The sequence below is a fragment of the Podarcis erhardii genome, assembly GCF_964252035.2.
Source record: "Podarcis erhardii genome assembly, chromosome: 10".
Lineage (NCBI taxonomy): Eukaryota > Metazoa > Chordata > Lepidosauria > Squamata > Lacertidae > Podarcis > Podarcis erhardii.
This window is the reverse complement of record NC_138500.1, coordinates 73,937,252-73,954,727: the sequence shown is the minus strand read 5'-3', so window position 1 is coordinate 73,954,727 and position 17,476 is coordinate 73,937,252.

The following is a 17,476-nucleotide window of genomic DNA, read 5'->3' as shown; positions in this document are numbered from 1 at the left end:
AATCTGTGCACAGCCCATTAAAGAGCCAGAAAGAATGGGTCATGAACAATATGATGTAGAAGAGCAATTCAGAGATACTGGTGCTATGCAATAATAAGAGATAACAGCATGCAACTACCAATAAAAGGAGCTTCTTAAAATGTGGTTTATCATCTTCTATTTTATTCAACTATATTTTAAAATTTAAATGTATGCATATTATGGCAACTTGAATATATATGCCCTTCTGAGGATGTTGGAATAAGTTTATCATTGCTTCTATGTAGATAGCCAGATTCAACTGAATAGTTGCACTGGCGGGAGCTGGCACAATGGGTCTCTCTCTCCTCTTCTGAAGACCTCTGGACCCCAAATTAGCTCTGCAGGAGAACACTCAGAACTGTTTGTGGGGTAGGGGAGAGCATTCTGACTGACAAACAGAAATTCTTGCACTGACAGAATAATTGTATTCATGTGATGATGATGATGAATTCTGCCCATAATTTACTACTATATACTGCTCTAATGTTCATATTTTCTGAAGTTTAAATCTGTTTTAAATTTTGTACATGATATTTTTAATTTTTTTGTAAGACATTTTGAAATACTTCATAAGCCACTTTTTTTCTTTAAATAATAAAAGGGAAATGAAATGAAATAAATTTGATTTGAAGAGTTACCCATTATTATTAAAGGTTTGTATGCCATCACTCTCAGCTTTTCAATGACTGGTCAAGATGCATGATTCCACGTTTTCAGATGAGTGTGCTCTGCTGGAGCACGTGATCTGAGGGGGAGGAGCTACTGCTGAGAGAAAGCCAGGCTGAATGAGGAAGTGAGTTGAGGAAGGAGTTAGCAGTCAGCAGCTGTCAAACGTAGCTCACTGCAGCTCCTGGGAGTTCGCGACCAAGAGCTCACAAACAGGACTCCAAAACAGGGCTGTTTGCAAGGGTGTTGTGTGGGAAAGTCTAAGGGGGAGGCCATTACTCTGGTACTGTCCCATGGTGTGCATAGGACTAAAAGACATGGAGGGCGAGGGAGCTGCTGCAGAGACCTGCAACATCTGTGCTACGTTTGTCTTTCTGCCAGAGAACATCCAAACGTACACTTGTAGCAAGTACAAGCTGGTTCTCTTGCTGGAACTCGAGGCCCACCTAGTCACACTTCAAGCTACAGGGCAACATGCAGAGTTTCTCGTTGGAGCTGAGTGGTCTGTGATGGAACAGCAGCACAGGTGGGATGCTCCTAGGGAGAAGGAAGAGCGCCCATTGCAAGAGACTAACTCCTGGAGGAATGCATAGAAGTAGGACAGTCACGAGCCATGCTTAGTCATTGGAGTTACAAAATCACTTCCATGCTCTCACCTCAGACACCAATTCTGGGCCAGAGGAGCTAGGAAAGCAGTTGCCAACCTCAGAGTACACCAAGGTGGTTGTCGATAGCCACGGAGAATTCTTGGAGAACAGGGGAAGTCCCTACAGACTAGGGGCAGGCAATTGTTGTCCCATCTTCAAAAAGTTGGTGGGGGGGAGAGAAAACCCAGGAAACTACAGACCGGTAAGCTTAACATCAATACCAGGGAAGGTCCTAGAAAACACAATTCAACAGTCAGTCTGTGAGCACTTAAAAAAGGATGCTGTAATGACTAAGACCCAGCATGTGTTTCTCAAAAGTTAGTAATGTCAGATGAATCTCATTTCGTATTTTTGATGGAGTCAAAAGCCTGGTGGATCAGGGGGATGCTGTGGACATAGTATATCTTGATTTCAGTAAGGCTTTTGTCAAAGTCCCTCATGATATTATCATGAGGAACAAGGTGGATTTGTACCTGGTTGACTGACTGAACCCAATGAGTACTCATTTATGGTTCATCATCATCCTGAAAAAAAGTGACAAGTTGGGTGCCGCAGGGTTCTGTCCTGGGCCCATTGTTGTTCAATGTCTTAATAAATTACTAAAGGAACTGAGGGGGTGTTCATCAAATTTGCCGATGACACCACACTGTACAATTCTATGATTCCATTATTATTTCCTCCTCCTCCATTGCTCTGCATTGCTACACACTGCTGTTGCATCCAGCTCTTTTGTTATTCTGATACTGGTTTTTCTGAATGTTTAGTTGGAATCTCCTTTCTTGTCACTTGAAGCCATTGCCTCAAGTCCTACCCTCCAGAGTAGGAGTTTACCGTAATTATATATTGCACTTATTTAATTATTATACTGTTATAACCTGCCCTGGAACCATCTGGGGATAAGCTATAAGTAGTAATAATAATAAAAACAGACAAGCTTGGCAAAGGAAGGAAAGAGTAGCTATGCCTGTACATTTTACACAGAGGTCTGCACATTTGCATTGGCCTGACTGATTAATTAGGGGCCTGTTTTAATGCGCAATTATAGCACTAGCTCAGTAACTTCCCACTTCAGGTGATTGAAATTGGACTTATATGTGCAGGTGGGTGGGGCTATGAAGTACATTGTAATGCCCAAACGTCAGTTAGGGAGTTAACATCTGACAGAAATAAGAATTTCTGGCTCAGGTGATGCGCATTGTCCATGAGCAGGCATTATATCTCAGGGGCCCTCTTGGACCGAGCTTTGGCACTCTTCAGAGTGGGACACACACTTTAGATGGCACACACAGAAGGATAAGGGACAGTGCTTTGTGTGCCCCGTGTAGCTCCTATATTAGCCCACTGTCCTCGGGTGAACTACCATTGTCCTATTGCTGGTGCTCCTGCCAGCCTGCTTGTCTTGCCTACATGGAATAGGAGGAGGTGCCATCATCTCCTCTGCCTAAGGTAGCCAAATAATTTGGACTGGACCTGTTCCAGGTTGTAACACATCAGACTGCAAGTGGTGGCTCAGTGGACCGAATACGCCTCCAGATAACAGTAATTTCCTGCACATAGAAAGGCAGGTGCCAGGGAGAAGACAAGACTAGAACTTAGAATTCCTTTTCCCCATGACACTGACTTTTCTTCATGCTTGGATCTCCCTGTCCCTTCCTCCATCATTCAGTTATGTAAATCCTACCTGCATTCTCTGTATTACAAATAGGTTTGCGAACGTGACATGAAGGCTGGCAACATTAACATTGCCATATGGGAATCCCTTGCAGATGATCACAGCACCTAGAGAGAAAGTCAGTTTGTATATCCACAGCAGTGACCAGAGAAGGAATGACCCTTGGGAGGAGCACAGAGAGAAGAATTGCCCTGGTGCACCTGTAGCAGCAAAACCAGACGCCTCTATCTGCCCCACCTGCAATAAAACGTGTCTCTCCCATATCAGTCTCTACAACCACAACATGCACTCTAACTCTCCAATGGTGTGACTTTACCCCCGAGACAGACAGATGCCAATACACCTGCAGTCTTCTCTTAATTGATACAATCAAAATATATGTTTACTACATCTATAAAAACAATACTGTAATTTTCTGGAGCTGTATAAACTATAGCAAATACCACTCCATGTTGTTATAAAGCAAGCACTTATTGCTCCATTGTCCAGGGCTTTATATTGACTTTGCAAGTAGCTAAGCATTCTCTCTCCAACACAAAAGGAAAGATTAGGGATTGAGTTTTTAAACACACACACACTGCAAATGTGGTGTATGAACATGGCATAGATAATCTCATGGGCAACTATATTATAGAGCCAGTAATATATGAGAAAGGGAATGTCTTGATGATTTCCTGTGACAATGGTAGCAGCAGGAGGATTATTACTGATAAGAATAGAAGAAGATTAGATGGAATTCTCCAGTTTACAATAAACATGTTTTTCCACAAAACAAATGGCAGCCTTCAATAGTATGTATATAGCCTGGCTTGCCTGAAGTGTTCAGTACAAAATGCTAAGCATCAGTTGAGTTTTTAATAAATACATACAAAAACGCTGAAATTCATGCTTTGCTATTTTGAGACATAAAATTAGATTGGTATTTGCTTGATACCTTGCCAGTAAAATAAGTTTGGAGATGACTGCATTGTAAAAAGAACAAAAGAGGGGAAACAGTAATTGCATTTCAGCCTTGTTCAACTTAGAAATTTCAATAGTGAAGGACTATGGCGGAGGCAGGAGCTTCACTCCTTAGAGCAGAGGTGAGGGGTGAGTGGCCCTCTGGATATTGCTGGACTGCAACTCCCCTTATGCCAAGCTGGCAGGGGTGAATGGGAGTTGGAGTACATCCCTGCTGTAAGCACCACAGAATTCTACAATGGGCATTTTTTTTCCATTTCAGCAGCAAGAGTCCCCTAGCTTGAAAGGATGGGCAGCATGGCTCTCCAAGGTGAAAGCAAGAAAGAAAGCTACAGAACTGTAATATCGGAGGAATGTTTTAAGGGGGTGCACTGTTCTGTATAAGAAGCCAGTGCACAGTCATGACATGAACCCCATAAACCTTAATGGCATTAGGCACTCCTCCCACATTTATCATTTTATTAGAAACAGTTAGTCATGAGGATTGTGCTCCAGAAATAGTTAGCAGAACCAGATTTTCTGTCTGGATTTCTGACAGGTTTCCGGGACTGTCTCTGGAATTGGCTTCGACATTTTAGAAGTGGCATTTTTTTAATTCTAAGATGCACATGGGCAGAGGCGTCCGATGCCTTGTCCAGGGACTTCTAGGGAGACAACAAACCTGGTCAGCTGCAGTTGTCAAAAGCTCCAACAGATAATTAAGTGGTAGATTTATGATAGAGATTTTCTATTATTTTTATCTCTGATGACAGAGATAATGCTGAGATGAACTTCTAAAGCTCTAAAAAGGAACATTATCCGCCATGGGATCCAGAAGACTTCAAGGACGAGTGAAACCAGAGTGGAACAAAATACAAGCTTCCCAGTCACCACTTACCGTATCTTTTGCTCTATAGGGTGCACCGGACCATAGGGCGCACCTAGATTTTAGGTAGGGAAATAAAGAAAGAAAAATTATTTTCCCCCTCAGCCCCAAAGAGCAAAGAAGCCAAGACAGCAAACGGGTCCAGGAGCGGTGGCAAGGTTGCGCGCAACCCCGCCTTCGCTCCCGGAGCTTGCTCGGCTGGGAGCTGGGCTGGGAGCTTCCCCCGACCCCAGCCCCCAGAATGGGTCTGGGAGTGGGGGCGAGGTTGCGCTTCGCTCCCGGAGCTTGCTGCTATACGCAAGCCTTCTGAGCCCAGCAGGAACTCCTGCCAGGCTCCGAAGGCTTGCGGATAGCTGCCTGAAGCCTGGGGTGCGCAGTGGGAGTTGGTGCTGCCCTCCCTGGGCTTCAGGCTGCAGGCTGCTATCTGCAAGCCTTCGGAGCCCGGCAGAAACTCCCGCCGGACTCAGAAGGCTTGTGGATAGCTGCCTGAAGCCTGCATTCACTCCATAGGACGCACACACATTTTCCCTTCATTTTTGGAGGGGGTGCGTCCTATAGAGCGAAAATACGGTACTTTCTAGGGCAAAAACCAGTAAAAACAACCTTTCTTCAATTAATTTTGAAATCTTTCCAAAGTATTACACAGACGTTATCTAATTGTTGGTTTTAATAATCTTTGATTTAATAATAAATCAAAGAAAGTTACTCACTGCTGAGAGATCCTTAACTTTGGAGAGGTATTTTTGTTATATTTTATGGCTTTCCTCTCAGTCCAATATGGCAATTGAGGTTAGAGTGGAAAGCTGAGAATCCATTTTCTAACTGCGTAGTAAGAATTGTAAAGATTATTTACAGAAATATTGTAAAATTAATGAGCTATAGAAAAATGGTGGAGTGAAGTTATATGGCTTTGGCAGAAATGTTATAAGGAACTAGGTACAGATAGACTGTTAATGTATTAAAGGGAAAAAACAAGGTCAGAATATGTTAAGATTAATTACAGGACAGAAAACAGAGGAAGATGGAAAGGAATTGCTGAAACAGTTAATTGAAGTGGAATACAAAAAGGGAGGCGTGAGGAAGTCAATGAAACAAGTGAATGAAAGATAAGCTTGAAAATACTGGAAGTGTTTTTAATTGTTCTTGTTTTGTTTTGTTAATTTAATGTTTTATGTAGTGTTTTTGTTTCTGTTTTTGTATTGTATTATATTGATTTGTTTAATTCTTTTTTTTTCTTTTTGTAATCTTTAAACTCTTAATAAATATTATTTTTTAAAAAAAAAGAATTGTGAGAGGCAAGGACTGTGAATCTGTAAGATCCAACCCAAAGATGAAGAACTCTAACTGTATTCCATTAGCCATTGCTCTGGCACAACAACTCTTTGATGAGAAAAGACAAGCAATTAAAATGGAAATCCATGACAGAAACATCAATCTATCATCAACTGGTTGTGATTTAAACAGTGGTGCCGTCTATATTTGCCCAACAGGTAGAATAACTATCTAGTGAATGATCCTTGTTCAGAGTGACATCCTTGGTTAGCAGTTTTTGGCATCTCTAACATTTGGAGTGTGACGTTCCCAAAGTTGTAGCCTTCTGGCGGTTCTGTCACTGTGAGAAATGAAGTTACAGGGAACCAGGCAGAGGGCCTTCTCGGTAGTGGCGCCCGCCCTGTAGAACGCCCTCCTGTCAGATATCAAAGAGATGAGTAACTATATAACTCTTAGAAGACATCAGAAGGCAGTCCTGTATGGGGGGAGCTTTTTAATGTGTAATGTTTTATTACGTTTTTATATATATTGGAAGCTGCCGAGAGTGGCTGAGGCAACCCAGTAAGATGAGCGGGGTACAAATAATAAAGTTGTTGTTAAATTGTGCACCAGTTACGAAGAAGAAATGTTGATTTTTGTTTTAAGATTATATATATATTTAGTACATATTAGGAAAAATCTGCTGCACTGGAGAATAATTATGTTAATTTAATTTAGGCAAAAATTATGGTAATTGGGAACATCTCCTGTGGCAGGCATTTCCATGACTGCAACGTTCCAGTTTTGCTGAACTTGCTGTGTTTGGTAATTAGGGTGGCTTTGCAAAACATCTGAAATTTTATGCAAATGTAATGGCAGTTGTTTTCTAAAAAGCCAGCTAGGTGTAACTCCATATAATTTATTTTATAGCATGCAATCTTAGAGGACTAAAACAGAGCAGGCGCATTGTGAGTTGCGCAAGTGCAAGATTTTACTCAGATATTTCTGTTAGAGAGTTTATCCGCTTCAGGAAAACACTTCTTGAAGCAAGAGGACTAATGACTTCCCTTACCCAATTAAGAGTTTGCTGCTTTTTGCATGAACCAATTTCCATAGGTGCTGCTGATTTGCAGCCACAGCAATCCTAGATTTTGCGTTATGTTCTGAGTATATTTATATATGAGGCAAAAACTAAACCTGTGTGTGTGTGTGTGTGTGTGTGTCTTTCCCATATTATGCTCTGAAGTATTCTGGAATTTCTCAGAAAGCCTATCTGTGATTCTTTGAAGAGGAGATTGGTAAAGGTAGACAAGGTACCCTAAAGGCAGCTTACCTGGAACTACTGATCAACCCCTGCAATATGCAGGTGAAGGGAGTGCTCTCATTTCAGCCAGGCAACAGTGAAACCCAGCTGTTTGGTCCACATAAAGTGCACTTCATACAACTATGGTAAGGTTACCAGATGTCCCCGTTTACTGGGGACAGTCCCCAGATTTAGAAATCAGTCCCCATACAAAATCCTATCATTCCTATTGAAGTTGAAAAGTGTCCCCGGATTCATTGGAAAAAATCTGGTAACCTTAAACTAGGGTTTCCTTATTACCTGTTTGACTGGGTTTCACGTGGATTCCAGCTATACCCCCAGGGTTCATTACCACCATTAGAGGGCCCAGATTCCCAGAACCATGTTCAGGTCCTATTCTGCTCAGTCATTTTGTGAGCAATGGGCCTGCCACTACCCTTCAGTGCTTTTAGCCAATGAACAAAGTCACAGCTATGATTAACATTGAAGCAGTAGTGGGTGGCAGGGTGGAGGAGCAGCACTCCTGTTGAGTTACAGTTGCTTGCTGGGAAGGAGAAGGGGGAACGGTGGTGGAAAGCAAGGTACAGTGCAGAGGCACAGGAAAAGATGCCAGGCTGGCTCGGCCAACATGTTTACACCATGTCACCCTCTCTGCCAACTCCTCCCTCCCTCCCTCCCTCCCTCCCTCCCTCCCTCCCTCCCTCCTAGTAAGCAGCAGCGACTAGGCTGCCAGGAGGTCAGATGAACACGGCCACCTTGGCCCACCATTGACTGCTGCACTTAGGTGAATAGATATGCACTTAGGCATAGATATTTTTTTAAAAAAAAAATTAGAAGTGATATATCCATGGCCTGGAGAAGGAACCTCCTGGTTCATCTTGAATCCATTTTGTGCGTATGTCTTCCAGCTGATGAAGTTATTACTGCCCACAGCCTGTGGCGTGAAATTTAGCCTCCCCCCACCATAGCGCTGCAGGTCTGGCTCTTGTAGCTTGTCGCCTGAGGACCAGCTTCAAACTGCTGAGACGATGGAGTTCCTCAGCACCCCTGCAACAGGCAGCTCCGGAGACAGACCAGGGACTTCCCAACCAGGCAGGACTTCCCAGGGAAGGACGGAAGCATCAAGCAGCAGCAACCGGGAGCAGTGTGGGTTAGAAGAGAGATGGGGGGGGGTGTTTGTGCCTTGGTTGTCCCATATAGGGTGGTGGAGGATGGAATGAAGCAAAGATCAGCCTCTCCCGCCCCCCTTAGTCCATTTGACCTCTGGAAGATGATAATTACCATAGGCATCCGAACAACATGACCAGTCCAACAAAGTTGATGTTGAAGAATCATTGCTTTGACACTGGTGATCTTTGCTTCTTCCAGTACACTGACATTAGTTCACCTGTCTTCCCCAAGTGATTTGTAAATTTTTTCGGAGACACCGTTGATGGAATCTTTCAAGGAGTTGGAGATGGTGTTTATAAGTGGTCCATGTTTCACAAGCATACAGTAATGTTGGTAGTACAATAGCTTTGTAAACAAGCATTTGGGTTTCCCTGTGAAAGTCCCGGTCCTCAAACACTCTGCACATCAATCCGGAGAAAGCCAAATTAGCAGAGCTCAGGTGATGCTGGGTTTTGGCATCAATTCCCTTGTGGAAAGATACAGGTAGGAAAAGTCATCGACATTTTCCAACATTACACCATTGAGTTGGATTTGTGGCACTGCAGAGGGGTTGTTTTGTGCTTATTGGTGCAGCACTTTGGTTTTTTGGATGTTGACCATAGGCCAAGCTTTCCGTAGGCTTCTGCAAAGATATTTAGGATGGTTTGGAGGTCATCCTCTGAGTGTGCACACACTACGTTGCCATCAGCATATTGATGCTCTATGATGAAAGTTATGGTAACCTTACTCTTTGCTTTCAGCCTGCTCAAGTTAAAAAACTTTCCATCTGTTTTATATATGATTTCTACCCCGGTGGATAGTTTCATTTTGACAATGTGTAGCTTCATGGCAATAAAAATAATCAATAGAGTTGGGGTGATTACACATCCCTGTTTAACACCTGATCCCCCTGTGAACATATATGTAACAAAGAGGGTAAATAACAATTGGGTTTAATTTGGTGTTATGTACTGAGTTGAATAGGATCCAAACTGCAGCAGTCTGATTGGTCCTAGAACAATAGGATCCAGAATGCAGCAGTCTGATTGGTCCTAGAACAATGCAGCAATATGATTGGTTGGCAGGAACCACCCAATCCAGCTCCAGGTGGAAATGAATCCACAACCTGATTGGCCTACAGGAGAATTCCGGAATTAGCCAATCACGTGCAGCCCATTGTGTAAATAATGTATATAAAGCAGATACTTTGAGGGGACTTTCATTCCCTCCTCACCACTATGAGCTGAATAAAGAGCATGAAATCCACTCTCGACTCTGAGTATATTTCATTTGGAAATGCAGAAAAACAACATAAAAATAAGGAACTGAAGAAAGAGGGGGAAGGGAGTTGAAATAAGAGAAATGAAAGATTGTTTGTGTTTCAAATTTTTGATTTTGTGAATATTGTAAAAGCTTATAAATAAAATTAGTTTAAAAAATATTATGAGTTATACTGAAGTCATTCTGTTTTAAAGTTTTGTGTTGTATGCTGTTTAGTATGTTGTAAACTGGAGACAAAGTGCTAATACAAATGCAGGTCACATCTTTCTTCCCTAATTGTGAAACTCTGTACATATTTACAAGGATAGGAAATTCAGGTGCTGTACAGCATACTCAGTACTGCCAGCCAGAAAGCTCTTCCTTGCCTGGGTCTGAAGCTCCTCCTCATTATTTCATCTTCCTTAGAGTAAGTAGGCCCAAACCCACTTCCTAATTGTAGGGATTGTACAAATCTGTCAATTTCAGTTTCTCATTTTCCCCATCTGTTTTGCACATTTCTGTATCCATTTGCGAATTTCTCTAATGTAAACACAGAGAGAGAGAAATCTGCATGCCCTTTTGTGTGGATTTCTGCATTGTTGTACACAGCTTGGTCTAATAGATACATTGCCGCAAGCAACAGTCCCTCATATGCTGTTTTGAACATTATTTTAACTAACATACACATTTTTCAGTGCACACTTTCTGGTTGGCGAACTGCATCACAAAATTCGGAGAACTGCAAAGGATAGCTGTGTTTTGGTTCACTTCTTAGTTCAGGAAGTGTGAATTAGGTATGCTCACATGAAAATGTGAATTCCTTCCCCATTCCTGCTATAATAGTAGCTGGGTGGCCAGCTCATTTCATCCCTAAGAAACTCTTTTCCCAGGTGGGTACAGATCTTCCTCGCTGTGCCACACTTGGGAAGGTGTGCTTTTCAAGGCTAATCTGACAGATGCTTCTTGAAATGCTCCACTGCTCTCTGGAATGCTCAGCATCTGTTTCTGCTGGGAGCGATGTCAGAAATGGTAGGATATGGGTGACAGCTGTTTCTGAGACATGTCATGGCTGTTGTTCCCAACTGCATTGGCAGCATCTGTTTGCCAAACAACAAACACAGCTTGGGTCAAAGTGTTTGCCTCTACTTGACAAATCTGAAAGAGAACAGAATCGTTCTCCTTGATCACAACAGTTTGTGTTGCTGAACAAAGTGCCTTATCCTTTACTCCATTCTCCCTGCCCCCGTGACCCCAAAAAGGAAGTGCAGCTTTTGAAATATAGCTGTGTTTCGGTGTGCATAGTGGTTTCAGAGGTGCAAATTCAGTAGATTCTCGTTAAAATGCAAATGAAATCAAATTCCCTCTACTCCCTGCCCCATAGTTTTTGTTGCCTGAGGCAGGTGCCCATCCTGAGCACGCCTAGCCCGAGGAAGGCAAACAGCCACTAGTTTAATTCTTTCTTGACAAAGCGCACGCTTAATGGTAGCTCCCAAAGTGCACAGAACACACTTCTGGTGACTAAGCAGCTGGCATCCCCTCCCCCAGCTTGTGCTCTGAGCTGGACTGCTGAAGCAACAGCATGGCCCAACTTAAGTACCCTCTACCCAAACTTAAGAACCCTCATCTGATGGGGTCCATGCAAGCAACCTGTGACCTCTCCAACATGTTGCTGTGCCTGGGGTCAGCAGCCAGAGTCAGGGGCAGGGAAGCAACAAAACACTGAGTGTCCGTTAACTAAAACAGTGCAGGCCTAGTGATCACAGCAACTCTTCCTAGTAGATCTGGCCCTAGTGAGGCAGTTGCAAGGACTGAAGGTCCTTCCCAGCGCTCTCTAAGGCTTCTCCCCCAGCAGACCAAGGCTGCTTTGTCACGTCTCTTTGCTCCACCGTCTTCATTTCTCTGCACGTTCTGGGAGATCAGGAGGGAGGGGAGCTGGTCACATTGGGAGTGTTAGATTTTTTGGCTTCTTCAGCAGCCTGCCTCCATTCTGCCTCTTGACCCACCTCTGATTCTGATTCTAGACTGCTCTCTGCCACAGCCTCTACCTGCTCACAAAGTCCTGTTACCTCTTCAGCTTCTGATGTCTCCTCCCATTCTAGTCCTCTTCTCCCTCTGACCACCCATCATCGTCTCACCACCAATCCCCTGGCTCTGAGCTTTCTTTCCCTGGGGGCTCCCTTGGGGGCTCCCAAGCTGCTGCCTCCCACAGCTCCCTTGCATCCTGCCTCACAGGAGCCACTAAACCACATAAATTGCTATCCCCTCTGACACTGCCTCAGTCTGCCTCATGGTAGGGCCGGCCTTTGCTCCTGGTGTTCCTTTTCTTTCTTCTTTAGAGGACTGTGTCCTTCTGGACCTTTCTGAATATCGACAAACGCATTCTGCACAGCAACGAGAAAGGAATGTGATTGTCCTTTGTGTGGTTTCGACAGGACTAACAGCTAGGACAAAAGTGCAGTAGCGCAAGTTTCAAACGCAAATGAGATTTCTTCCTTAAATAATTGGCCTGCTTTAAAGAGCACAAGCATCCAAGCACTAATTAATTTTTTCAAATGAAAATGGACATGAGGAGGTAAAGAGGGAAACAAACTGTCAGAGCTGAAGTGGTGGTAGAATGGGTTCCTTCACTGCCCAGGATTCTCTTCAATCCCTAGAAGGGTCTCACTCTCGAATCATCACAAAATCCCACCCCACTCTGGCAATCAGTCTTTAGAAATTGTACAACTGGACTATTGAATGAGCTGCCAGTGGTGACTGAAGCACTACATTGGCAAGGCAGTGTGGAAAAACTGCAACTGCTCTCAACAGGCATGTTACTGTGACTGCATAACTTTATTTTTGGTTGGTGACTGATTTTTCCATGGTAACCTGCACACCACTGATATGATAGAATTCTGTTTCAGGATGAGGGAGAAATCAGATTCAGTTTGCATTTGAAGGCAAACCTACTTACTTTGCAATTTCTGAAAATAACCCAGAACGGAAATGTAGCTAATCCATTTGAATCTGCACTTCTCTGAATTTTGCAGTGCAGTTCTTCAGCTATGTAATGTGCACATAAAGACGTATATAGGAGCAAAATGTGCATAAAAAGTCAGAATATACAGAATATAACATAAAGATATGTATTAGGAGAACTGTGGAGATCTGAATTTAAGAATGGAACAATGAGATACTCAAATTGACTGATTTGCCCATCTCAACTACTGTTCCTACTCAGACAGTCTAAAAAGGCTGACTAAAATCTCAGCTCCAAGAAATTTTCAGCTTCATTTCCCCAAACATACAGAAATGAGTTGAGTAGTGTGATGTTGGTTTTTTTAGTAAAAAAAAAAAAAGTATGATTGAAAGTGACACAGTGGAGGGGGCAGAAAGCAGATCAGGATCTACTCATAGCACTGTAGCATTAGAAGGGACCATGAGAGTCATCTCGTTCAACCCTCTGCAATGCACAACATGGGGCTCAGACCAACAACCCTCATGTGCTTTGCTGCAGAGCTCTCCAAACTCTGTGTGGACTGCAGTGTGTAGGTGTGTCACGCAGACACTACCTATGCTCCTCCCGGGGCTGGAAAGGGGTTAGTTTAACTTCCGGTTTGATAGTAAAACTGAATTACTGTGTTGCAAAATGATGCATGTCCAAAAAGTGTGTCACCAACATGAAAAGTTTGGAAAGCTCTGCTCTACTGACTGAGCTAACCCAGGCCTGGTAGGTTGCTGGATTATTTGATCAGCAAAGTTTCTGACTCCCAATAGCAACATGGCCCCCACCCCTTGCATTAGGCTGGAAGAATGCTTTATCTGTAGTAACTCTAGGGTTGCCATACATCCGGAATATTCCAGACATTGCCAGGATTCGGCCATTGGAAACTGTGTCTGGGCTAAAATTGCTTTAACATCTAGGAAAATCCGGACGTATGGCAACCCATGTCAAAATTTTAACCCATGTTAAAAATAGCCAAAAAATCTCAAGAACTTTTGTGTCTAGATTTTCACTTTTTTAACTACGGCAACCCTAAGTAACTCAGATGTACATTTGCATCTGAATATGCAGTTCCTCACAGAGTATGGCTCTTGGAATGCAGGGGAATTGACCCTCCTCCTGTGCCACTTACGCTACCCTCAAAATCATCATGCAAATCATCATGAAGCCTAAATTCTTCCCATGCCTGTCATGGGAAAATATGCCCAAAAAAGACCATTCCAATATTGCCTTGTACAGGATTTCCATGCAAGTACTGAACTCAGCCATGATATTTTTCAGGTTAAACCCACTCCAATGCAATCCTATGCATGGTTACTCAGAAGTGAGTCCAACTGAATTTAGTGGGCCTTCCTCTCGGATAAGTGGAGTCAGGATGGCAGCTTAAGTGCATAACCAGTTCAGCAGCAGTAGAACTGGCCTTCCTCTACCTCTGTTTATTCCTCTCCATGTAAGCTATAAAACTGCCGATGTTGCACTGTGTTTCATTCATCTTAGTGCACTGCATCAGGCAGCCCCTGCAAGGGTGACAAACCTGCTTTATGCAGAGTCAGCTGATGAGATAACAAGATCCTTTATGTATTTAAAACTGGGAAAGAAATGGGTCATGTTGCCGACATTAGCATAATTCTCACCAGAGGCTCTGGGAGAAGGTAGGTCACATCACATCGTTTCTACAGAAATGTGCGATGTCAGGAAGGTTAGCAGACAGCAGCCCTTGTGGCAGATCTGTTTGCTGGTGTGCACGCTATAGAATCAGTGAATCAGACAGAATGAATCAGCGAGGGCAATGGTGGATCAAGGGTGCAAAGTATTTCCCTCTACAGAGGATCACATCTAGGATCAATGGAGGAAAATCAAAGGTGATATAGCCAAGGGAAGCCTGCTTGTCAGTGCACATGACCCTTGATGGAGTGGAGCATCTGCACCTCCTGCTCAAAATGTCTTCCTCCTCGGGATTGGGGCCATTGTTCTCCCCCACCCCCACCCATGGCACACTGACCAGCTGCCGTTGCTGCAAATGGTTGTTGCCATTTTATTAATGGTGATAGGGCAGGTCTCCCAGCATCTGTGGATACATTTCACCCCACAATCCTTCACTTTGTGTGGGAGCCATGAAGCCATGGCAGAGGCTTGTAGTGCCGCTGGTGCCTCGCTGACCTCGGTGACGCGGCATGTCTGTGCTTTGCAGTGTATTGAGTGTATTGACCTTATATGGAGTTGTGTTCCCGCTGGGCAGTAATACCATATATGGTAATGAGTGTTGTATAGCCATGATCGGGCGATGTGACGTGGGACATTGGCAGATGGCCACATAGGCTGTTAGAGAAAGGAGAGGATAATAAAAATACCGGAGAAGAGGAACGTTCAAGTGAGCTGCCCTCCACCCTGAAGATACTCGCTGTCTCTGTGTTTTCTCTATGCTGCGCACCACCCATTGACGGCTGGTTTCCGTCAGCTTTGAATGTTAAAGGGGTTCTTCCTCATTGTGGGCAAGGTGAGCCAAACAGAGCCTGTGCTGTCACTGTTTTACAGTGGTAGGAAATGTTGTTGTTTAAAAAAACATGGTGTGCTACCATTATTTTTTAAATACTCTTGGCTACTGCCACAAACAATGCCAAACAGCCATAGAAGACGAGGAATTCATAGAATCATAGAATCATAGAATCATAGAGTTGGAAGAGACCACAAGGGCCATCGAGTCCAACCCCCTGCCAAGCAGGAAACACCATCAGAGCACTCCTGACATATGGTTGTCAAGCCTCTGCTTAAAGACCTCCAAAGAAGGAGACTCCACCACACTCCTTGGCAGCAAATTCCACTGTCGAACAGCTCTTACTGTCAGGAAGTTCTTCCTAATGTTTAGGTGGAATCTTCTTTCTTGTAGTTTGGATCCATTGCTCCGTGTCCGCTTCTCTGGAGCAGCAGAAAACAACCTTTCTCCCTCCACAGTACTCCAGGTGAGGTCTGACCAGAGCAGAATACAGTGGCACTATTACTTCCCTTGATCTAGATGCTATACTCCTATTGATGCAGCCCAGAATTGCATTGGCTTTTTTAGCTGCCGCGTCACACTGTTGGCTCATGTCAAGTTTGTGGTCAACCAAGACTCCTAAGATCCTTTTCACATGTACTGCTCTCAAGCCAGGTGTCACCCATCTTGTATTTGTGCCTCTCATTTTTTTTATTTATTTTTTTGCCCAAGTGCAATACTTTACATTTCTCCCTGTTAAAATTCATCTTGTTTGTTTTGGCCCAGTTCTCTAATCTGTCAAGGTCATTTTGAAGTGTGATCCTGTCCTCTGGGGTGTTAGCCACCCCTCCCAGTTTGGTGTCATCTGCAAATTTGATCAGGATGCCCTTGAGTCCATCATCCAAGTCGTTGATAAAGATGTTGAATAAGACCGGGCCCAAGACAGAAACCTGTGGCACCCCACTAGTCACTCTTCTCCAGGATGAAGAGGAACCATTGATGAGCACCCTTTGGGTTCGGTCAGTCAGCCAGTTACAAATCCACTGAGTGGTAGCATAGTCAAGTCTGCATTTTACCAGCTTCTTTACAAGAATATCATGGGGCACCTTGTCAAATGCCTTGCTGAAATCAAGGTAGGCTACATCCACTGCGTTCCCTTCATCTACCAGGCTTGTAATTCTGTCAAAAAACGAGATCAGGTTAGTCTGACATGACTTATTTTTCAGAAATCCATGCTGACTATTGGTGATCACAGCATTCCTTTCTAGGTGCTCACAGACTGTTTGCTTAATGATCTGCTCCAGAATCTTCCCTGGTATTGATATCAGACTGACTGGGCGGTAATTATTTGGGTCCTCTCTTTTCCCCTTTTTGAAAATAGGGACAACATTTGCCCTCCTCCAGTCTGCCGGGACTTCGCCTGCTCTCCAGGAATTCTCAAAGATGACTGCCAGTGGTTCTGAATTGTATGCAGGTGAGTGAATGAATTGGTGTAAGGATGGAGAGCTCTGTCAGTCCTCAGCACCCAGCAGAGAAAGCAAGCAAGGTGTCAGAAGATGGAAGTTCCCTCCTCCACAACCACAACCAGCAAAAATAGTGGGAGAAACAAAGCCCTTCATTCCTCCCCAGGGGGCTAGTAAGGACTTTTCTTGCTTGCTTGCTTGCTTGCTTGCTTGCTTGCTTGCTTGCTTGGCATGCTAGTAACTCTTGCGGACTTACTTACAAGGCTGATGTAAGCCATTTTAACATCATTTTAAACAGTTTAAAATCAGTGCCTGGAAAAGCAGGATTCCACAACAAGTTGTGCAAATTTACCTAGGTTTTATGCATGTGTGCCTGCAAATTACTCTGCATTTTTTCTGGGTTTTGTGTTGTTGTTTTTTAAAAATAATCCATAACTCCTTATGGGTTTGCTAGTCATGGGAAAAGCATTGAAACTCTACCCCAGCTCTGTAGGTTTTGGACTTTCATGGACAGATCTTTTGCAGGCATAGGGACTAGAAGCCTGCTTTTTTTGAAAAAAGAACAAATAAGGATTTCAAGATCCTGAGAAAGTTGGATTCTGAGCTCTGGGCTCCTGTTGAAACACACAGAGCCCTAGCCATGCCGAAAGTAAAGGGAAGCCATGACTAGTGGGACAGAATGACTAATTTCAGAGTATATTTTTAAAATGTTACACATGCAAGTACACACCCTCTCTCAGACAACTCAATACTAAGCAGATGT